Source organism: Schistocerca gregaria, chromosome 7, assembly GCF_023897955.1.
Source record: "Schistocerca gregaria isolate iqSchGreg1 chromosome 7, iqSchGreg1.2, whole genome shotgun sequence".
NCBI classification, from domain to species: domain Eukaryota; kingdom Metazoa; phylum Arthropoda; class Insecta; order Orthoptera; family Acrididae; genus Schistocerca; species Schistocerca gregaria.
The window spans coordinates 109,180,921-109,203,652 of record NC_064926.1 but is presented as its reverse complement, the minus strand read 5'-3'; the positions used below and the strand labels follow the sequence as shown (position 1 = coordinate 109,203,652).

At 50.5% G+C, this 22,732-nt stretch overlaps 12 non-coding genes across 12 annotated transcripts; all 12 read left to right on the top strand.

Annotated features, from left to right (window-relative positions):
- Window positions 1-1,064: 1,064 nt before the first annotated feature.
- Window positions 1,065-1,148, top strand: Trnal-uaa (transfer RNA leucine (anticodon UAA)). Its single transcript has one exon. It is a non-coding gene; the product is annotated as a tRNA-Leu (tRNA).
- A 1,766-nt stretch (window positions 1,149-2,914) lies between these two features.
- Window positions 2,915-2,998, top strand: Trnal-uaa (transfer RNA leucine (anticodon UAA)). Its single transcript has one exon. It is a non-coding gene; the product is annotated as a tRNA-Leu (tRNA).
- A 1,766-nt stretch (window positions 2,999-4,764) lies between these two features.
- Window positions 4,765-4,848, top strand: Trnal-uaa (transfer RNA leucine (anticodon UAA)). The gene has a single exon. It is a non-coding gene; the product is annotated as a tRNA-Leu (tRNA).
- A 1,766-nt stretch (window positions 4,849-6,614) lies between these two features.
- On the top strand, window positions 6,615-6,698 carry Trnal-uaa (transfer RNA leucine (anticodon UAA)). The gene has a single exon. It is a non-coding gene; the product is annotated as a tRNA-Leu (tRNA).
- A 1,766-nt stretch (window positions 6,699-8,464) lies between these two features.
- Trnal-uaa (transfer RNA leucine (anticodon UAA)) lies at window positions 8,465-8,548 on the top strand. Its single transcript has one exon. It is a non-coding gene; the product is annotated as a tRNA-Leu (tRNA).
- A 1,766-nt stretch (window positions 8,549-10,314) lies between these two features.
- Window positions 10,315-10,398, top strand: Trnal-uaa (transfer RNA leucine (anticodon UAA)). Its single transcript has one exon. It is a non-coding gene; the product is annotated as a tRNA-Leu (tRNA).
- Window positions 10,399-12,164: 1,766 nt separating this feature from the next.
- Window positions 12,165-12,248, top strand: Trnal-uaa (transfer RNA leucine (anticodon UAA)). The gene has a single exon. It is a non-coding gene; the product is annotated as a tRNA-Leu (tRNA).
- Window positions 12,249-14,014: 1,766 nt separating this feature from the next.
- Trnal-uaa (transfer RNA leucine (anticodon UAA)) lies at window positions 14,015-14,098 on the top strand. Its single transcript has one exon. It is a non-coding gene; the product is annotated as a tRNA-Leu (tRNA).
- Window positions 14,099-15,864: 1,766 nt separating this feature from the next.
- On the top strand, window positions 15,865-15,948 carry Trnal-uaa (transfer RNA leucine (anticodon UAA)). Its single transcript has one exon. It is a non-coding gene; the product is annotated as a tRNA-Leu (tRNA).
- Window positions 15,949-17,714: 1,766 nt separating this feature from the next.
- Trnal-uaa (transfer RNA leucine (anticodon UAA)) lies at window positions 17,715-17,798 on the top strand. The gene has a single exon. It is a non-coding gene; the product is annotated as a tRNA-Leu (tRNA).
- Window positions 17,799-19,564: 1,766 nt separating this feature from the next.
- Trnal-uaa (transfer RNA leucine (anticodon UAA)) lies at window positions 19,565-19,648 on the top strand. The gene has a single exon. It is a non-coding gene; the product is annotated as a tRNA-Leu (tRNA).
- A 1,766-nt stretch (window positions 19,649-21,414) lies between these two features.
- Window positions 21,415-21,498, top strand: Trnal-uaa (transfer RNA leucine (anticodon UAA)). The gene has a single exon. It is a non-coding gene; the product is annotated as a tRNA-Leu (tRNA).
- Window positions 21,499-22,732: the final 1,234 nt, after the last annotated feature.

Below are 22,732 nucleotides of genomic sequence, written 5' to 3'. Positions count from 1 at the left end.
CCTCTCTTGCTTCTCGGTACGCACAGGGGCGAACCTGCGGCCACTGTCAAATGAAAGAGTCCGTTGTGTGTTTGTCGATTTGGCGTCTCCCAGTCGTTTCTAGCGCCAGTCCTCTACATATACGGCCATTTGCAAGCGTCAGCTTTCGCGTCAGCCGAGCAAAGTCGAGACAAGTCGACACATGAGGACACACGATGCTGTGAATCGTAATCCGCACTAGCCTTCGCGGAGCGAGACGAGGGGTGGAGGAAAACCATTCGTACCACAACTGTTCGGAAATTCGAAGATCAAGTAGCGTTGAACACACTCTCCTGAGTAAAGGAGACAACTTCCGTGTGGTGTCCGGGTTTCGAACCCGGATCAGCTACTTGGGAAGCAACCACGCTGACCGACACACCACCACTGCCTTCCCCTACAAGCTGTTTGCGCCGTGATGTGTCGCCTTCCCTCCTGGCGCCAGAGGACGAAGGCTATCTCGCTGTAGGCGCTCAACGCCGAGTGGAAGGCGAGCACATCTGAACCCGTTTTCCTGGTGCTGCTAGGGCGATATACTGTGACTAGGCGCAGAACTGACTTCCACTGAAGAAATCTGCCCTTTAATGCACATCAGGGCCAACACGAAATTTCTAATATGAAGTACTCACTGACGATCCAAAGACGTTTCAGTACGTATGCGTCGGTACCGCCGGGGCAGTGCCTAAGTATTGTAAAGTGAAGGTCGACAGTTCGATCCTCACACGAAGTATTTCATTGGCTTCCCACGAGTACGTAATGCACAGCGTGGCTGTTGCTAGGAAACGGCCTTAGATGCCGTTTGCTAATATCTGCTTTCTTTTGCGTCAATGTGGAAATTATCCTATTACTAAATACAGTTGTGCTAGTTACAGTTCAAACTGGATACGACGGAAGAGCGCGGGATGCGTTTCCTACGCCACATCTGACATTGCGCCTTAAATATTGTAAGACTGACATAATTCCGTCCTACCGAAAAAAGAAACAGATTTCGCAGTCAGGTTCTTGAGATAATGCTAGAGACGGAAGTCACTGGGACTGTTGTCTCACACGTCAGATTGGCCGAGCGGTCTAAGGCGCCAGATTTAAGCTCTGGTTCCCGAAAGGGAGCGTGGGTTCGAACCCCACATCTGACAATGCATTTTAATCATTCAGAAACTAACCTACTCCATTCATGTTGTAGAACAAGTAAATTACGCAGAAACACGCCATGGAGGTTTTGCTAGGGAAGACAGTGGCAGCAGTGCTGGCTTCTCACGTCCCATAGGCTGAGCAGTCAAAAAGAAATAGCGGAACATACTTTTCCTGTGTCGAGTTTTAGCTCTTCTCACGGACGTTTCCGTGGTTGTTGTGTTGTGGCTTTGGGCTCGAAGCGACAGGCGAAAATGAGTCAACAGTGACACGTACGTGTTTCAATGAATGGCAGGGCTTTAATAAAGATAGATGAAACGGCGGTTGGGGTAGTGGAGTCCTGAAGCGGCCGTATTGCGCGGGCAATAAGCTCACCAAGTTAGAGTGTTATTATGCTAATAACGAGGGGGCTGTGGGTTCGATCCCACCAAGGGCTATTCCATTTTGTTTCCCTAAAAGGCAAATCCCAAGTGATCTGTACAAGGACTAAGGCGTCCGCCCGTCTGGCGACGTTCTCGCCAACTTGTATGCCACGCCAAAGACACGGGTCCATGCCCGATCACCGAAATTCGACAGCGTTGGGCGTGGTTAGTACTCAGGTGGGTGACCAGCTAGGAAGTCCGCGAGCTATTGGTTTCTTCAGTTTTGCCTTTTTCCTTAGTTTTTGAGTCTGCTGCGCGGAAATCCTGCGGTCCAGCACGCTGACACCTCTCTTGCTTCTCGGTACGCACAGGCGCGAACCTGCGGCCACTGTCAAATGAAAGAGTCCGTTGTGTGTTTGTCGATTTGGCGTCTCCCAGTCGTTTCTAGCGCCAGTCCTCTACATATACGGCCATTTGCAAGCGTCAGCTTTCGCGTCAGCCGAGCAAAGTCGAGACAAGTCGACACATGAGGACACACGATGCTGTGAATCGTAATCCGCACTAGCCTTCGCGGAGCGAGACGAGGGGTGGAGGAAAACCATTCGTACCACAACTGTTCGGAAATTCGAAGATCAAGTAGCGTTGAACACACTCTCCTGAGTAAAGGAGACAACTTCCGTGTGGTGTCCGGGTTTCGAACCCGGATCAGCTACTTGGGAAGCAACCACGCTGACCGACACACCACCACTGCCTTCCCCTACAAGCTGTTTGCGCCGTGATGTGTCGCCTTCCCTCCTGGCGCCAGAGGACGAAGGCTATCTCGCTGTAGGCGCTCAACGCCGAGTGGAAGGCGAGCACATCTGAACCCGTTTTCCTGGTGCTGCTAGGGCGATATACTGTGACTAGGCGCAGAACTGACTTCCACTGAAGAAATCCGCCCTTTAATGCACATCAGGGCCAACACGAAATTTCTAATATGAAGTACTCACTGACGATCCAAAGACGTTTCAGTACGTATGCGTCGGTACCGCCGGGGCAGTGCCTAAGTATTGTAAAGTGAAGGTCGACAGTTCGATCCTCACACGAAGTATTTCGTTGGCTTCCCACGAGTACGTAATGCACAGCGTGGCTGTTGCTAGGAAACGGCCTTAGATGCCGTTTGCTAATATCTGCTTTCTTTTGCGTCAATGTGGAAATTATCCTATTACTAAATACAGTTGTGCTAGTTACAGTTCAAACTGGATACGACGGAAGAGCGCGGGATGCGTTTCCTACGCCACATCTGACATTGCGCCTTAAATATTGTAAGACTGACATAATTCCGTCCTACCGAAAAAAGAAACAGATTTCGCAGTCAGGTTCTTGAGATAATGCTAGAGACGGAAGTCACTGGGACTGTTGTCTCACACGTCAGATTGGCCGAGCGGTCTAAGGCGCCAGATTTAAGCTCTGGTTCCCGAAAGGGAGCGTGGGTTCGAACCCCACATCTGACAATGCATTTTAATCATTCAGAAACTAACCTACTCCATTCATGTTGTAGAACAAGTAAATTACGCAGAAACACGCCATGGAGGTTTTGCTAGGGAAGACAGTGGCAGCAGTGCTGGCGTCTCACGTCCCATAGGCTGAGCAGTCAAAAAGAAATAGCGGAACATACTTTTCCTGTGTCGAGTTTTAGCTCTTCTCACGGACGTTTCCGTGGTCGTTGTGTTGTGGCTCTGGGCTCGAAGCGACAGGCGAAAATGAGTCAACAGTGACACGTAAGTGTTTCAATGAATGGCAGGGCCTTAATAAAGATAGATGAAACGGCGGTTGGGGTAGTGGAGTCCTGAAGCGGCCGTATTGCGCGGGCAATAAGCTCACCAAGTTAGAGTGTTATTATGCTAATAACGAGGGGGCTGTGGGTTCGATCCCACCAAGGGCTATTCCATTTTGTTTCCCTAAAAGGCAAATCCCAAGTGATCTGTACGAGGAATAACGCGTCCGCCCGTCTGGCGACGATCTCGCCAACTTGTATGCCACGCCAAAGACACGGGTCCATGCCCGATCACCGAAATTCGACAGCGTTGGGCGTGGTTAGTACTCAGGTGGGTGACCACCTAGGAAGTCCGCGAGCTATTGGTTTCTTCAGTTTTGCCTTTTTCCTTAGTTTTTGAGTCTGCTGCGCGGAAATCCTGCGGTCCAGCACGCTGACACCTCTCTTGCTTCTCGGTACGCACAGGGGCGAACCTGCGGCCACTGTCAAATGAAAGAGTCCGTTGTGTGTTTGTCGATTTGGCGTCTCCCAGTCGTTTCTAGCGCCAGTCCTCTACATATACGGCCATTTGCAAGCGTCAGCTTTCGCGTCAGCCGAGCAAAGTCGAGACAAGTCGACACATGAGGACACACGATGCTGTGAATCGTAATCCGCACTAGCCTTCGCGGAGCGAGACGAGGGGTGGAGGAAAACCATTCGTACCACAACTGTTCGGAAATTCGAAGATCAAGTAGCGTTGAACACACTCTCCTGAGTAAAGGAGACAACTTCCGTGTGGTGTCCGGGTTTCGAACCCGGATCAGCTACTTGGGAAGCAACCACGCTGACCGACACACCACCACTGCCTTCCCCTACAAGCTGTTTGCGCCGTGATGTGTCGCCTTCCCTCCTGGCGCCAGAGGACGAAGGCTATCTCGCTGTAGGCGCTCAACGCCGAGTGGAAGGCGAGCACATCTGAACCCGTTTTCCTGGTGCTGCTAGGGCGATATACTGTGACTAGGCGCAGAACTGACTTCCACTGAAGAAATCTGCCCTTTAATGCACATCAGGGCCAACACGAAATTTCTAATATGAAGTACTCACTGACGATCCAAAGACGTTTCAGTACGTATGCGTCGGTACCGCCGGGGCAGTGCCTAAGTATTGTAAAGTGAAGGTCGACAGTTCGATCCTCACACGAAGTATTTCATTGGCTTCCCACGAGTACGTAATGCACAGCGTGGCTGTTGCTAGGAAACGGCCTTAGATGCCGTTTGCTAATATCTGCTTTCTTTTGCGTCAATGTGGAAATTATCCTATTACTAAATACAGTTGTGCTAGTTACAGTTCAAACTGGATACGACGGAAGAGCGCGGGATGCGTTTCCTACGCCACATCTGACATTGCGCCTTAAATATTGTAAGACTGACATAATTCCGTCCTACCGAAAAAAGAAACAGATTTCGCAGTCAGGTTCTTGAGATAATGCTAGAGACGGAAGTCACTGGGACTGTTGTCTCACACGTCAGATTGGCCGAGCGGTCTAAGGCGCCAGATTTAAGCTCTGGTTCCCGAAAGGGAGCGTGGGTTCGAACCCCACATCTGACAATGCATTTTAATCATTCAGAAACTAACCTACTCCATTCATGTTGTAGAACAAGTAAATTACGCAGAAACACGCCATGGAGGTTTTGCTAGGGAAGACAGTGGCAGCAGTGCTGGCTTCTCACGTCCCATAGGCTGAGCAGTCAAAAAGAAATAGCGGAACATACTTTTCCTGTGTCGAGTTTTAGCTCTTCTCACGGACGTTTCCGTGGTTGTTGTGTTGTGGCTTTGGGCTCGAAGCGACAGGCGAAAATGAGTCAACAGTGACACGTACGTGTTTCAATGAATGGCAGGGCTTTAATAAAGATAGATGAAACGGCGGTTGGGGTAGTGGAGTCCTGAAGCGGCCGTATTGCGCGGGCAATAAGCTCACCAAGTTAGAGTGTTATTATGCTAATAACGAGGGGGCTGTGGGTTCGATCCCACCAAGGGCTATTCCATTTTGTTTCCCTAAAAGGCAAATCCCAAGTGATCTGTACAAGGACTAAGGCGTCCGCCCGTCTGGCGACGTTCTCGCCAACTTGTATGCCACGCCAAAGACACGGGTCCATGCCCGATCACCGAAATTCGACAGCGTTGGGCGTGGTTAGTACTCAGGTGGGTGACCAGCTAGGAAGTCCGCGAGCTATTGGTTTCTTCAGTTTTGCCTTTTTCCTTAGTTTTTGAGTCTGCTGCGCGGAAATCCTGCGGTCCAGCACGCTGACACCTCTCTTGCTTCTCGGTACGCACAGGCGCGAACCTGCGGCCACTGTCAAATGAAAGAGTCCGTTGTGTGTTTGTCGATTTGGCGTCTCCCAGTCGTTTCTAGCGCCAGTCCTCTACATATACGGCCATTTGCAAGCGTCAGCTTTCGCGTCAGCCGAGCAAAGTCGAGACAAGTCGACACATGAGGACACACGATGCTGTGAATCGTAATCCGCACTAGCCTTCGCGGAGCGAGACGAGGGGTGGAGGAAAACCATTCGTACCACAACTGTTCGGAAATTCGAAGATCAAGTAGCGTTGAACACACTCTCCTGAGTAAAGGAGACAACTTCCGTGTGGTGTCCGGGTTTCGAACCCGGATCAGCTACTTGGGAAGCAACCACGCTGACCGACACACCACCACTGCCTTCCCCTACAAGCTGTTTGCGCCGTGATGTGTCGCCTTCCCTCCTGGCGCCAGAGGACGAAGGCTATCTCGCTGTAGGCGCTCAACGCCGAGTGGAAGGCGAGCACATCTGAACCCGTTTTCCTGGTGCTGCTAGGGCGATATACTGTGACTAGGCGCAGAACTGACTTCCACTGAAGAAATCTGCCCTTTAATGCACATCAGGGCCAACACGAAATTTCTAATATGAAGTACTCACTGACGATCCAAAGACGTTTCAGTACGTATGCGTCGGTACCGCCGGGGCAGTGCCTAAGTATTGTAAAGTGAAGGTCGACAGTTCGATCCTCACACGAAGTATTTCATTGGCTTCCCACGAGTACGTAATGCACAGCGTGGCTGTTGCTAGGAAACGGCCTTAGATGCCGTTTGCTAATATCTGCTTTCTTTTGCGTCAATGTGGAAATTATCCTATTACTAAATACAGTTGTGCTAGTTACAGTTCAAACTGGATACGACGGAAGAGCGCGGGATGCGTTTCCTACGCCACATCTGACATTGCGCCTTAAATATTGTAAGACTGACATAATTCCGTCCTACCGAAAAAAGAAACAGATTTCGCAGTCAGGTTCTTGAGATAATGCTAGAGACGGAAGTCACTGGGACTGTTGTCTCACACGTCAGATTGGCCGAGCGGTCTAAGGCGCCAGATTTAAGCTCTGGTTCCCGAAAGGGAGCGTGGGTTCGAACCCCACATCTGACAATGCATTTTAATCATTCAGAAACTAACCTACTCCATTCATGTTGTAGAACAAGTAAATTACGCAGAAACACGCCATGGAGGTTTTGCTAGGGAAGACAGTGGCAGCAGTGCTGGCTTCTCACGTCCCATAGGCTGAGCAGTCAAAAAGAAATAGCGGAACATACTTTTCCTGTGTCGAGTTTTAGCTCTTCTCACGGACGTTTCCGTGGTTGTTGTGTTGTGGCTCTGGGCTCGAAGCGACAGGCGAAAATGAGTCAACAGTGACACGTACGTGTTTCAATGAATGGCAGGGCTTTAATAAAGATAGATGAAACGGCGGTTGGGGTAGTGGAGTCCTGAAGCGGCCGTATTGCGCGGGCAATAAGCTCACCAAGTTAGAGTGTTATTATGCTAATAACGAGGGGGCTGTGGGTTCGATCCCACCAAGGGCTATTCCATTTTGTTTCCCTAAAAGGCAAATCCCAAGTGATCTGTACAAGGACTAAGGCGTCCGCCCGTCTGGCGACGTTCTCGCCAACTTGTATGCCACGCCAAAGACACGGGTCCATGCCCGATCACCGAAATTCGACAGCGTTGGGCGTGGTTAGTACTCAGGTGGGTGACCAGCTAGGAAGTCCGCGAGCTATTGGTTTCTTCAGTTTTGCCTTTTTCCTTAGTTTTTGAGTCTGCTGCGCGGAAATCCTGCGGTCCAGCACGCTGACACCTCTCTTGCTTCTCGGTACGCACAGGCGCGAACCTGCGGCCACTGTCAAATGAAAGAGTCCGTTGTGTGTTTGTCGATTTGGCGTCTCCCAGTCGTTTCTAGCGCCAGTCCTCTACATATACGGCCATTTGCAAGCGTCAGCTTTCGCGTCAGCCGAGCAAAGTCGAGACAAGTCGACACATGAGGACACACGATGCTGTGAATCGTAATCCGCACTAGCCTTCGCGGAGCGAGACGAGGGGTGGAGGAAAACCATTCGTACCACAACTGTTCGGAAATTCGAAGATCAAGTAGCGTTGAACACACTCTCCTGAGTAAAGGAGACAACTTCCGTGTGGTGTCCGGGTTTCGAACCCGGATCAGCTACTTGGGAAGCAACCACGCTGACCGACACACCACCACTGCCTTCCCCTACAAGCTGTTTGCGCCGTGATGTGTCGCCTTCCCTCCTGGCGCCAGAGGACGAAGGCTATCTCGCTGTAGGCGCTCAACGCCGAGTGGAAGGCGAGCACATCTGAACCCGTTTTCCTGGTGCTGCTAGGGCGATATACTGTGACTAGGCGCAGAACTGACTTCCACTGAAGAAATCTGCCCTTTAATGCACATCAGGGCCAACACGAAATTTCTAATATGAAGTACTCACTGACGATCCAAAGACGTTTCAGTACGTATGCGTCGGTACCGCCGGGGCAGTGCCTAAGTATTGTAAAGTGAAGGTCGACAGTTCGATCCTCACACGAAGTATTTCATTGGCTTCCCACGAGTACGTAATGCACAGCGTGGCTGTTGCTAGGAAACGGCCTTAGATGCCGTTTGCTAATATCTGCTTTCTTTTGCGTCAATGTGGAAATTATCCTATTACTAAATACAGTTGTGCTAGTTACAGTTCAAACTGGATACGACGGAAGAGCGCGGGATGCGTTTCCTACGCCACATCTGACATTGCGCCTTAAATATTGTAAGACTGACATAATTCCGTCCTACCGAAAAAAGAAACAGATTTCGCAGTCAGGTTCTTGAGATAATGCTAGAGACGGAAGTCACTGGGACTGTTGTCTCACACGTCAGATTGGCCGAGCGGTCTAAGGCGCCAGATTTAAGCTCTGGTTCCCGAAAGGGAGCGTGGGTTCGAACCCCACATCTGACAATGCATTTTAATCATTCAGAAACTAACCTACTCCATTCATGTTGTAGAACAAGTAAATTACGCAGAAACACGCCATGGAGGTTTTGCTAGGGAAGACAGTGGCAGCAGTGCTGGCTTCTCACGTCCCATAGGCTGAGCAGTCAAAAAGAAATAGCGGAACATACTTTTCCTGTGTCGAGTTTTAGCTCTTCTCACGGACGTTTCCGTGGTTGTTGTGTTGTGGCTCTGGGGTCGAAGCGACAGGCGAAAATGAGTCAACAGTGACACGTACGTGTTTCAATGAATGGCAGGGCTTTAATAAAGATAGATGAAACGGCGGTTGGGGTAGTGGAGTCCTGAAGCGGCCGTATTGCGCGGGCAATAAGCTCACCAAGTTAGAGTGTTATTATGCTAATAACGAGGGGGCTGTGGGTTCGATCCCACCAAGGGCTATTCCATTTTGTTTCCCTAAAAGGCAAATCCCAAGTGATCTGTACGAGGAATAACGCGTCCGCCCGTCTGGCGACGATCTCGCCAACTTGTATGCCACGCCAAAGACACGGGTCCATGCCCGATCACCGAAATTCGACAGCGTTGGGCGTGGTTAGTACTCAGGTGGGTGACCAGCTAGGAAGTCCGCGAGCTATTGATTTCTTCAGTTTTGCCTTTTTCCTTAGTTTTTGAGTCTGCTGCGCGGAAATCCTGCGGTCCAGCACGCTGACACCTCTCTTGCTTCTCGGTACGCACAGGGGCGAACCTGCGGCCACTGTCAAATGAAAGAGTCCGTTGTGTGTTTGTCGATTTGGCGTCTCCCAGTCGTTTCTAGCGCCAGTCCTCTACATATACGGCCATTTGCAAGCGTCAGCTTTCGCGTCAGCCGAGCAAAGTCGAGACAAGTCGACACATGAGGACACACGATGCTGTGAATCGTAATCCGCACTAGCCTTCGCGGAGCGAGACGAGGGGTGGAGGAAAACCATTCGTACCACAACTGTTCGGAAATTCGAAGATCAAGTAGCGTTGAACACACTCTCCTGAGTAAAGGAGACAACCTCCGTGTGGTGTCCGGGTTTCGAACCCGGATCAGCTACTTGGGAAGCAACCACGCTGACCGACACACCACCACTGCCTTCCCCTACAAGCTGTTTGCGCCGTGATGTGTCGCCTTCCCTCCTGGCGCCAGAGGACGAAGGCTATCTCGCTGTAGGCGCTCAACGCCGAGTGGAAGGCGAGCACATCTGAACCCGTTTTCCTGGTGCTGCTAGGGCGATATACTGTGACTAGGCGCAGAACTGACTTCCACTGAAGAAATCTGCCCTTTAATGCACATCAGGGCCAACACGAAATTTCTAATATGAAGTACTCACTGACGATCCAAAGACGTTTCAGTACGTATGCGTCGGTACCGCCGGGGCAGTGCCTAAGTATTGTAAAGTGAAGGTCGACAGTTCGATCCTCACACGAAGTATTTCATTGGCTTCCCACGAGTACGTAATGCACAGCGTGGCTGTTGCTAGGAAACGGCCTTAGATGCCGTTTGCTAATATCTGCTTTCTTTTGCGTCAATGTGGAAATTATCCTATTACTAAATACAGTTGTGCTAGTTACAGTTCAAACTGGATACGACGGAAGAGCGCGGGATGCGTTTCCTACGCCACATCTGACATTGCGCCTTAAATATTGTAAGACTGACATAATTCCGTCCTACCGAAAAAAGAAACAGATTTCGCAGTCAGGTTCTTGAGATAATGCTAGAGACGGAAGTCACTGGGACTGTTGTCTCACACGTCAGATTGGCCGAGCGGTCTAAGGCGCCAGATTTAAGCTCTGGTTCCCGAAAGGGAGCGTGGGTTCGAACCCCACATCTGACAATGCATTTTAATCATTCAGAAACTAACCTACTCCATTCATGTTGTAGAACAAGTAAATTACGCAGAAACACGCCATGGAGGTTTTGCTAGGGAAGACAGTGGCAGCAGTGCTGGCTTCTCACGTCCCATAGGCTGAGCAGTCAAAAAGAAATAGCGGAACATACTTTTCCTGTGTCGAGTTTTAGCTCTTCTCACGGACGTTTCCGTGGTTGTTGTGTTGTGGCTCTGGGCTCGAAGCGACAGGCGAAAATGAGTCAACAGTGACACGTACGTGTTTCAATGAATGGCAGGGCTTTAATAAAGATAGATGAAACGGCGGTTGGGGTAGTGGAGTCCTGAAGCGGCCTTATTGCGCGGGCAATAAGCTCACCAAGTTAGAGTGTTATTATGCTAATAACGAGGGGGCTGTGGGTTCGATCACACTAGATCGCGTGTTTTTTGTTTTCCCTAAAAGGCAAATCCCAAGTGATCTGTACAAGGACTAAGGCGTCCGCCCGTCTGGCGACGTTCTCGCCAACTTGTATGCCACGCCAAAGACACGGGTCCATGCCCGATCACCGAAATTCGACAGCGTTGGGCGTGGTTAGTACTCAGGTGGGTGACCAGCTAGGAAGTCCGCGAGCTATTGGTTTCTTCAGTTTTGCCTTTTTCCTTAGTTTCTGAGTCTGCTGCGCGGAAATCCTGCGGTCCAGCACGCTGACACCTCTCTTGCTTCTCGGTACGCACAGGCGCGAACCTGCGGCCACTGTCAAATGAAAGAGTCCGTTGTGTGTTTGTCGATTTGGCGTCTCCCAGTCGTTTCTAGCGCCAGTCCTCTACATATACGGCCATTTGCAAGCGTCAGCTTTCGCGTCAGCCGAGCAAAGTCGAGACAAGTCGACACATGAGGACACACGATGCTGTGAATCGTAATCCGCACTAGCCTTCGCGGAGCGAGACGAGGGGTGGAGGAAAACCATTCGTACCACAACTGTTCGGAAATTCGAAGATCAAGTAGCGTTGAACACACTCTCCTGAGTAAAGGAGACAACTTCCGTGTGGTGTCCGGGTTTCGAACCCGGATCAGCTACTTGGGAAGCAACCACGCTGACCGACACACCACCACTGCCTTCCCCTACAAGCTGTTTGCGCCGTGATGTGTCGCCTTCCCTCCTGGCGCCAGAGGACGAAGGCTATCTCGCTGTAGGCGCTCAACGCCGAGTGGAAGGCGAGCACATCTGAACCCGTTTTCCTGGTGCTGCTAGGGCGATATACTGTGACTAGGCGCAGAACTGACTTCCACTGAAGAAATCTGCCCTTTAATGCACATCAGGGCCAACACGAAATTTCTAATATGAAGTACTCACTGACGATCCAAAGACGTTTCAGTACGTATGCGTCGGTACCGCCGGGGCAGTGCCTAAGTATTGTAAAGTGAAGGTCGACAGTTCGATCCTCACACGAAGTATTTCATTGGCTTCCCACGAGTACGTAATGCACAGCGTGGCTGTTGCTAGGAAACGGCCTTAGATGCCGTTTGCTAATATCTGCTTTCTTTTGCGTCAATGTGGAAATTATCCTATTACTAAATACAGTTGTGCTAGTTACAGTTCAAACTGGATACGACGGAAGAGCGCGGGATGCGTTTCCTACGCCACATCTGACATTGCGCCTTAAATATTGTAAGACTGACATAATTCCGTCCTACCGAAAAAAGAAACAGATTTCGCAGTCAGGTTCTTGAGATAATGCTAGAGACGGAAGTCACTGGGACTGTTGTCTCACACGTCAGATTGGCCGAGCGGTCTAAGGCGCCAGATTTAAGCTCTGGTTCCCGAAAGGGAGCGTGGGTTCGAACCCCACATCTGACAATGCATTTTAATCATTCAGAAACTAACCTACTCCATTCATGTTGTAGAACAAGTAAATTACGCAGAAACACGCCATGGAGGTTTTGCTAGGGAAGACAGTGGCAGCAGTGCTGGCTTCTCACGTCCCATAGGCTGAGCAGTCAAAAAGAAATAGCGGAACATACTTTTCCTGTGTCGAGTTTTAGCTCTTCTCACGGACGTTTCCGTGGTTGTTGTGTTGTGGCTCTGGGGTCGAAGCGACAGGCGAAAATGAGTCAACAGTGACACGTACGTGTTTCAATGAATGGCAGGGCTTTAATAAAGATAGATGAAACGGCGGTTGGGGTAGTGGAGTCCTGAAGCGGCCGTATTGCGCGGGCAATAAGCTCACCAAGTTAGAGTGTTATTATGCTAATAACGAGGGGGCTGTGGGTTCGATCCCACCAAGGGCTATTCCATTTTGTTTCCCTAAAAGGCAAATCCCAAGTGATCTGTACGAGGAATAACGCGTCCGCCCGTCAGGCGACGATCTCGCCAACTTGTATGCCACGCCAAAGACACGGGTCCATGCCCGATCACCGAAATTCGACAGCGTTGGGCGTGGTTAGTACTCAGGTGGGTGACCAGCTAGGAAGTCCGCGAGCTATTGATTTCTTCAGTTTTGCCTTTTTCCTTAGTTTTTGAGTCTGCTGCGCGGAAATCCTGCGGTCCAGCACGCTGACACCTCTCTTGCTTCTCGGTACGCACAGGGGCGAACCTGCGGCCACTGTCAAATGAAAGAGTCCGTTGTGTGTTTGTCGATTTGGCGTCTCCCAGTCGTTTCTAGCGCCAGTCCTCTACATATACGGCCATTTGCAAGCGTCAGCTTTCGCGTCAGCCGAGCAAAGTCGAGACAAGTCGACACATGAGGACACACGATGCTGTGAATCGTAATCCGCACTAGCCTTCGCGGAGCGAGACGAGGGGTGGAGGAAAACCATTCGTACCACAACTGTTCGGAAATTCGAAGATCAAGTAGCGTTGAACACACTCTCCTGAGTAAAGGAGACAACTTCCGTGTGGTGTCCGGGTTTCGAACCCGGATCAGCTACTTGGGAAGCAACCACGCTGACCGACACACCACCACTGCCTTCCCCTACAAGCTGTTTGCGCCGTGATGTGTCGCCTTCCCTCCTGGCGCCAGAGGACGAAGGCTATCTCGCTGTAGGCGCTCAACGCCGAGTGGAAGGCGAGCACATCTGAACCCGTTTTCCTGGTGCTGCTAGGGCGATATACTGTGACTAGGCGCAGAACTGACTTCCACTGAAGAAATCTGCCCTTTAATGCACATCAGGGCCAACACGAAATTTCTAATATGAAGTACTCACTGACGATCCAAAGACGTTTCAGTACGTATGCGTCGGTACCGCCGGGGCAGTGCCTAAGTATTGTAAAGTGAAGGTCGACAGTTCGATCCTCACACGAAGTATTTCATTGGCTTCCCACGAGTACGTAATGCACAGCGTGGCTGTTGCTAGGAAACGGCCTTAGATGCCGTTTGCTAATATCTGCTTTCTTTTGCGTCAATGTGGAAATTATCCTATTACTAAATACAGTTGTGCTAGTTACAGTTCAAACTGGATACGACGGAAGAGCGCGGGATGCGTTTCCTACGCCACATCTGACATTGCGCCTTAAATATTGTAAGACTGACATAATTCCGTCCTACCGAAAAAAGAAACAGATTTCGCAGTCAGGTTCTTGAGATAATGCTAGAGACGGAAGTCACTGGGACTGTTGTCTCACACGTCAGATTGGCCGAGCGGTCTAAGGCGCCAGATTTAAGCTCTGGTTCCCGAAAGGGAGCGTGGGTTCGAACCCCACATCTGACAATGCATTTTAATCATTCAGAAACTAACCTACTCCATTCATGTTGTAGAACAAGTAAATTACGCAGAAACACGCCATGGAGGTTTTGCTAGGGAAGACAGTGGCAGCAGTGCTGGCTTCTCACGTCCCATAGGCTGAGCAGTCAAAAAGAAATAGCGGAACATACTTTTCCTGTGTCGAGTTTTAGCTCTTCTCACGGACGTTTCCGTGGTTGTTGTGTTGTGGCTCTGGGGTCGAAGCGACAGGCGAAAATGAGTCAACAGTGACACGTACGTGTTTCAATGAATGGCAGGGCTTTAATAAAGATAGATGAAACGGCGGTTGGGGTAGTGGAGTCCTGAAGCGGCCGTATTGCGCGGGCAATAAGCTCACCAAGTTAGAGTGTTATTATGCTAATAACGAGGGGGCTGTGGGTTCGATCCCACCAAGGGCTATTCCATTTTGTTTCCCTAAAAGGCAAATCCCAAGTGATCTGTACGAGGAATAACGCGTCCGCCCGTCTGGCGACGATCTCGCCAACTTGTATGCCACGCCAAAGACACGGGTCCATGCCCGATCACCGAAATTCGACAGCGTTGGGCGTGGTTAGTACTCAGGTGGGTGACCAGCTAGGAAGTCCGCGAGCTATTGATTTCTTCAGTTTTGCCTTTTTCCTTAGTTTTTGAGTCTGCTGCGCGGAAATCCTGCGGTCCAGCACGCTGACACCTCTCTTGCTTCTCGGTACGCACAGGGGCGAACCTGCGGCCACTGTCAAATGAAAGAGTCCGTTGTGTGTTTGTCGATTTGGCGTCTCCCAGTCGTTTCTAGCGCCAGTCCTCTACATATACGGCCATTTGCAAGCGTCAGCTTTCGCGTCAGCCGAGCAAAGTCGAGACAAGTCGACACATGAGGACACACGATGCTGTGAATCGTAATCCGCACTAGCCTTCGCGGAGCGAGACGAGGGGTGGAGGAAAACCATTCGTACCACAACTGTTCGGAAATTCGAAGATCAAGTAGCGTTGAACACACTCTCCTGAGTAAAGGAGACAACTTCCGTGTGGTGTCCGGGTTTCGAACCCGGATCAGCTACTTGGGAAGCAACCACGCTGACCGACACACCACCACTGCCTTCCCCTACAAGCTGTTTGCGCCGTGATGTGTCGCCTTCCCTCCTGGCGCCAGAGGACGAAGGCTATCTCGCTGTAGGCGCTCAACGCCGAGTGGAAGGCGAGCACATCTGAACCCGTTTTCCTGGTGCTGCTAGGGCGATATACTGTGACTAGGCGCAGAACTGACTTCCACTGAAGAAATCTGCCCTTTAATGCACATCAGGGCCAACACGAAATTTCTAATATGAAGTACTCACTGACGATCCAAAGACGTTTCAGTACGTATGCGTCGGTACCGCCGGGACAGTGCCTAAGTATTGTAAAGTGAAGGTCGACAGTTCGATCCTCACACGAAGTATTTCATTGGCTTCCCACGAGTACGTAATGCACAGCGTGGCTGTTGCTAGGAAACGGCCTTAGATGCCGTTTGCTAATATCTGCTTTCTTTTGCGTCAATGTGGAAATTATCCTATTACTAAATACAGTTGTGCTAGTTACAGTTCAAACTGGATACGACGGAAGAGCGCGGGATGCGTTTCCTACGCCACATCTGACATTGCGCCTTAAATATTGTAAGACTGACATAATTCCGTCCTACCGAAAAAAGAAACAGATTTCGCAGTCAGGTTCTTGAGATAATGCTAGAGACGGAAGTCACTGGGACTGTTGTCTCACACGTCAGATTGGCCGAGCGGTCTAAGGCGCCAGATTTAAGCTCTGGTTCCCGAAAGGGAGCGTGGGTTCGAACCCCACATCTGACAATGCATTTTAATCATTCAGAAACTAACCTACTCCATTCATGTTGTAGAACAAGTAAATTACGCAGAAACACGCCATGGAGGTTTTGCTAGGGAAGACAGTGGCAGCAGTGCTGGCTTCTCACGTCCCATAGGCTGAGCAGTCAAAAAGAAATAGCGGAACATACTTTTCCTGTGTCGAGTTTTAGCTCTTCTCACGGACGTTTCCGTGGTTGTTGTGTTGTGGCTCTGGGGTCGAAGCGACAGGCGAAAATGAGTCAACAGTGACACGTACGTGTTTCAATGAATGGCAGGGCTTTAATAAAGATAGATGAAACGGCGGTTGGGGTAGTGGAGTCCTGAAGCGGCCGTATTGCGCGGGCAATAAGCTCACCAAGTTAGAGTGTTATTATGCTAATAACGAGGGGGCTGTGGGTTCGATCCCACCAAGGGCTATTCCATTTTGTTTCCCTAAAAGGCAAATCCCAAGTGATCTGTACGAGGAATAACGCGTCCGCCCGTCTGGCGACGATCTCGCCAACTTGTATGCCACGCCAAAGACACGGGTCCATGCCCGATCACCGAAATTCGACAGCGTTGGGCGTGGTTAGTACTCAGGTGGGTGACCAGCTAGGAAGTCCGCGAGCTATTGATTTCTTCAGTTTTGCCTTTTTCCTTAGTTTTTGAGTCTGCTGCGCGGAAATCCTGCGGTCCAGCACGCTGACACCTCTCTTGCTTCTCGGTACGCACAGGGGCGAACCTGCGGCCACTGTCAAATGAAAGAGTCCGTTGTGTGTTTGTCGATTTGGCGTCTCCCAGTCGTTTCTAGCGCCAGTCCTCTACATATACGGCCATTTGCAAGCGTCAGCTTTCGCGTCAGCCGAGCAAAGTCGAGACAAGTCGACACATGAGGACACACGATGCTGTGAATCGTAATCCGCACTAGCCTTCGCGGAGCGAGACGAGGGGTGGAGGAAAACCATTCGTACCACAACTGTTCGGAAATTCGAAGATCAAGTAGCGTTGAACACACTCTCCTGAGTAAAGGAGACAACTTCCGTGTGGTGTCCGGGTTTCGAACCCGGATCAGCTACTTGGGAAGCAACCACGCTGACCGACACACCACCACTGCCTTCCCCTACAAGCTGTTTGCGCCGTGATGTGTCGCCTTCCCTCCTGGCGCCAGAGGACGAAGGCTATCTCGCTGTAGGCGCTCAACGCCGAGTGGAAGGCGAGCACATCTGAACCCGTTTTCCTGGTGCTGCTAGGGCGATATACTGTGACTAGGCGCAGAACTGACTTCCACTGAAGAAATCCGCCCTTTAATGCACATCAGGGCCAACACGAAATTTCTAATATGAAGTACTCACTGACGATCCAAAGACGTTTCAGTACGTATGCGTCGGTACCGCCGGGGCAGTGCCTAAGTATTGTAAAGTGAAGGTCGACAGTTCGATCCTCACACGAAGTATTTCATTGGCTTCCCACGAGTACGTAATGCACAGCGTGGCTGTTGCTAGGAAACGGCCTTAGATGCCGTTTGCTAATATCTGCTTTCTTTTGCGTCAATGTGGAAATTATCCTATTACTAAATACAGTTGTGCTAGTTACAGTTCAAACTGGATACGACGGAAGAGCGCGGGATGCGTTTCCTACGCCACATCTGACATTGCGCCTTAAATATTGTAAGACTGACATAATTCCGTCCTACCGAAAAAAGAAACAGATTTCGCAGTCAGGTTCTTGAGATAATGCTAGAGACGGAAGTCACTGGGACTGTTGTCTCACACGTCAGATTGGCCGAGCGGTCTAAGGCGCCAGATTTAAGCTCTGGTTCCCGAAAGGGAGCGTGGGTTCGAACCCCACATCTGACAATGCATTTTAATCATTCAGAAACTAACCTACTCCATTCATGTTGTAGAACAAGTAAATTACGCAGAAACACGCCATGGAGGTTTTGCTAGGGAAGACAGTGGCAGCAGTGCTGGCTTCTCACGTCCCATAGGCTGAGCAGTCAAAAAGAAATAGCGGAACATACTTTTCCTGTGTCGAGTTTTAGCTCTTCTCACGGACGTTTCCGTGGTTGTTGTGTTGTGGCTCTGGGCTCGAAGCGACAGGCGAAAATGAGTCAACAGTGACACGTACGTGTTTCAATGAATGGCAGGGCTTTAATAAAGATAGATGAAACGGCGGTTGGGGTAGTGGAGTCCTGAAGCGGCCGTATTGCGCGGGCAATAAGCTCACCAAGTTAGAGTGTTATTATGCTAATAACGAGGGGGCTGTGGGTTCGATCCCACCAAGGGCTATTCCATTTTGTTTCCCTAAAAGGCAAATCCCAAGTGATCTGTACAAGGACTAAGGCGTCCGCCCGTCTGGCGACGTTCTCGCCAACTTGTATGCCACGCCAAAGACACGGGTCCATGCCCGATCACCGAAATTCGACAGCGTTGGGCGTGGTTAGTACTCAGGTGGGTGACCAGCTAGGAAGTCCGCGAGCTATTGGTTTCTTCAGTTTTGCCTTTTTCCTTAGTTTTTGAGTCTGCTGCGCGGAAATCCTGCGGTCCAGCACGCTGACACCTCTCTTGCTTCTCGGTACGCACAGGCGCGAACCTGCGGCCACTGTCAAATGAAAGAGTCCGTTGTGTGTTTGTCGATTTGGCGTCTCCCAGTCGTTTCTAGCGCCAGTCCTCTACATATACGGCCATTTGCAAGCGTCAGCTTTCGCGTCAGCCGAGCAAAGTCGAGACAAGTCGACACATGAGGACACACGATGCTGTGAATCGTAATCCGCACTAGCCTTCGCGGAGCGAGACGAGGGGTGGAGGAAAACCATTCGTACCACAACTGTTCGGAAATTCGAAGATCAAGTAGCGTTGAACACACTCTCCTGAGTAAAGGAGACAACTTCCGTGTGGTGTCCGGGTTTCGAACCCGGATCAGCTACTTGGGAAGCAACCACGCTGACCGACACACCACCACTGCCTTCCCCTACAAGCTGTTTGCGCCGTGATGTGTCGCCTTCCCTCCTGGCGCCAGAGGACGAAGGCTATCTCGCTGTAGGCGCTCAACGCCGAGTGGAAGGCGAGCACATCTGAACCCGTTTTCCTGGTGCTGCTAGGGCGATATACTGTGACTAGGCGCAGAACTGACTTCCACTGAAGAAATCTGCCCTTTAATGCACATCAGGGCCAACACGAAATTTCTAATATGAAGTACTCACTGACGATCCAAAGACGTTTCAGTACGTATGCGTCGGTACCGCCGGGGCAGTGCCTAAGTATTGTAAAGTGAAGGTCGACAGTTCGATCCTCACACGAAGTATTTCATTGGCTTCCCACGAGTACGTAATGCACAGCGTGGCTGTTGCTAGGAAACGGCCTTAGATGCCGTTTGCTAATATCTGCTTTCTTTTGCGTCAATGTGGAAATTATCCTATTACTAAATACAGTTGTGCTAGTTACAGTTCAAACTGGATACGACGGAAGAGCGCGGGATGCGTTTCCTACGCCACATCTGACATTGCGCCTTAAATATTGTAAGACTGACATAATTCCGTCCTACCGAAAAAAGAAACAGATTTCGCAGTCAGGTTCTTGAGATAATGCTAGAGACGGAAGTCACTGGGACTGTTGTCTCACACGTCAGATTGGCCGAGCGGTCTAAGGCGCCAGATTTAAGCTCTGGTTCCCGAAAGGGAGCGTGGGTTCGAACCCCACATCTGACAATGCATTTTAATCATTCAGAAACTAACCTACTCCATTCATGTTGTAGAACAAGTAAATTACGCAGAAACACGCCATGGAGGTTTTGCTAGGGAAGACAGTGGCAGCAGTGCTGGCTTCTCACGTCCCATAGGCTGAGCAGTCAAAAAGAAATAGCGGAACATACTTTTCCTGTGTCGAGTTTTAGCTCTTCTCACGGACGTTTCCGTGGTTGTTGTGTTGTGGCTCTGGGGTCGAAGCGACAGGCGAAAATGAGTCAACAGTGACACGTACGTGTTTCAATGAATGGCAGGGCTTTAATAAAGATAGATGAAACGGCGGTTGGGGTAGTGGAGTCCTGAAGCGGCCGTATTGCGCGGGCAATAAGCTCACCAAGTTAGAGTGTTATTATGCTAATAACGAGGGGGCTGTGGGTTCGATCCCACCAAGGGCTATTCCATTTTGTTTCCCTAAAAGGCAAATCCCAAGTGATCTGTACGAGGAATAACGCGTCCGCCCGTCTGGCGACGATCTCGCCAACTTGTATGCCACGCCAAAGACACGGGTCCATGCCCGATCACCGAAATTCGACAGCGTTGGGCGTGGTTAGTACTCAGGTGGGTGACCAGCTAGGAAGTCCGCGAGCTATTGATTTCTTCAGTTTTGCCTTTTTCCTTAGTTTTTGAGTCTGCTGCGCGGAAATCCTGCGGTCCAGCACGCTGACACCTCTCTTGCTTCTCGGTACGCACAGGGGCGAACCTGCGGCCACTGTCAAATGAAAGAGTCCGTTGTGTGTTTGTCGATTTGGCGTCTCCCAGTCGTTTCTAGCGCCAGTCCTCTACATATACGGCCATTTGCAAGCGTCAGCTTTCGCGTCAGCCGAGCAAAGTCGAGACAAGTCGACACATGAGGACACACGATGCTGTGAATCGTAATCCGCACTAGCCTTCGCGGAGCGAGACGAGGGGTGGAGGAAAACCATTCGTACCACAACTGTTCGGAAATTCGAAGATCAAGTAGCGTTGAACACACTCTCCTGAGTAAAGGAGACAACTTCCGTGTGGTGTCCGGGTTTCGAACCCGGATCAGCTACTTGGGAAGCAACCACGCTGACCGACACACCACCACTGCCTTCCCCTACAAGCTGTTTGCGCCGTGATGTGTCGCCTTCCCTCCTGGCGCCAGAGGACGAAGGCTATCTCGCTGTAGGCGCTCAACGCCGAGTGGAAGGCGAGCACATCTGAACCCGTTTTCCTGGTGCTGCTAGGGCGATATACTGTGACTAGGCGCAGAACTGACTTCCACTGAAGAAATCTGCCCTTTAATGCACATCAGGGCCAACACGAAATTTCTAATATGAAGTACTCACTGACGATCCAAAGACGTTTCAGTACGTATGCGTCGGTACCGCCGGGGCAGTGCCTAAGTATTGTAAAGTGAAGGTCGACAGTTCGATCCTCACACGAAGTATTTCATTGGCTTCCCACGAGTACGTAATGCACAGCGTGGCTGTTGCTAGGAAACGGCCTTAGATGCCGTTTGCTAATATCTGCTTTCTTTTGCGTCAATGTGGAAATTATCCTATTACTAAATACAGTTGTGCTAGTTACAGTTCAAACTGGATACGACGGAAGAGCGCGGGATGCGTTTCCTACGCCACATCTGACATTGCGCCTTAAATATTGTAAGACTGACATAATTCCGTCCTACCGAAAAAAGAAACAGATTTCGCAGTCAGGTTCTTGAGATAATGCTAGAGACGGAAGTCACTGGGACTGTTGTCTCACACGTCAGATTGGCCGAGCGGTCTAAGGCGCCAGATTTAAGCTCTGGTTCCCGAAAGGGAGCGTGGGTTCGAACCCCACATCTGACAATGCATTTTAATCATTCAGAAACTAACCTACTCCATTCATGTTGTAGAACAAGTAAATTACGCAGAAACACGCCATGGAGGTTTTGCTAGGGAAGACAGTGGCAGCAGTGCTGGCTTCTCACGTCCCATAGGCTGAGCAGTCAAAAAGAAATAGCGGAACATACTTTTCCTGTGTCGAGTTTTAGCTCTTCTCACGGACGTTTCCGTGGTTGTTGTGTTGTGGCTCTGGGGTCGAAGCGACAGGCGAAAATGAGTCAACAGTGACACGTACGTGTTTCAATGAATGGCAGGGCTTTAATAAAGATAGATGAAACGGCGGTTGGGGTAGTGGAGTCCTGAAGCGGCCGTATTGCGCGGGCAATAAGCTCACCAAGTTAGAGTGTTATTATGCTAATAACGAGGGGGCTGTGGGTTCGATCCCACCAAGGGCTATTCCATTTTGTTTCCCTAAAAGGCAAATCCCAAGTGATCTGTACGAGGAATAACGCGTCCGCCCGTCTGGCGACGATCTCGCCAACTTGTATGCCACGCCAAAGACACGGGTCCATGCCCGATCACCGAAATTCGACAGCGTTGGGCGTGGTTAGTACTCAGGTGGGTGACCAGCTAGGAAGTCCGCGAGCTATTGATTTCTTCAGTTTTGCCTTTTTCCTTAGTTTTTGAGTCTGCTGCGCGGAAATCCTGCGGTCCAGCACGCTGACACCTCTCTTGCTTCTCGGTACGCACAGGGGCGAACCTGCGGCCACTGTCAAATGAAAGAGTCCGTTGTGTGTTTGTCGATTTGGCGTCTCCCAGTCGTTTCTAGCGCCAGTCCTCTACATATACGGCCATTTGCAAGCGTCAGCTTTCGCGTCAGCCGAGCAAAGTCGAGACAAGTCGACACATGAGGACACACGATGCTGTGAATCGTAATCCGCACTAGCCTTCGCGGAGCGAGACGAGGGGTGGAGGAAAACCATTCGTACCACAACTGTTCGGAAATTCGAAGATCAAGTAGCGTTGAACACACTCTCCTGAGTAAAGGAGACAACTTCCGTGTGGTGTCCGGGTTTCGAACCCGGATCAGCTACTTGGGAAGCAACCACGCTGACCGACACACCACCACTGCCTTCCCCTACAAGCTGTTTGCGCCGTGATGTGTCGCCTTCCCTCCTGGCGCCAGAGGACGAAGGCTATCTCGCTGTAGGCGCTCAACGCCGAGTGGAAGGCGAGCACATCTGAACCCGTTTTCCTG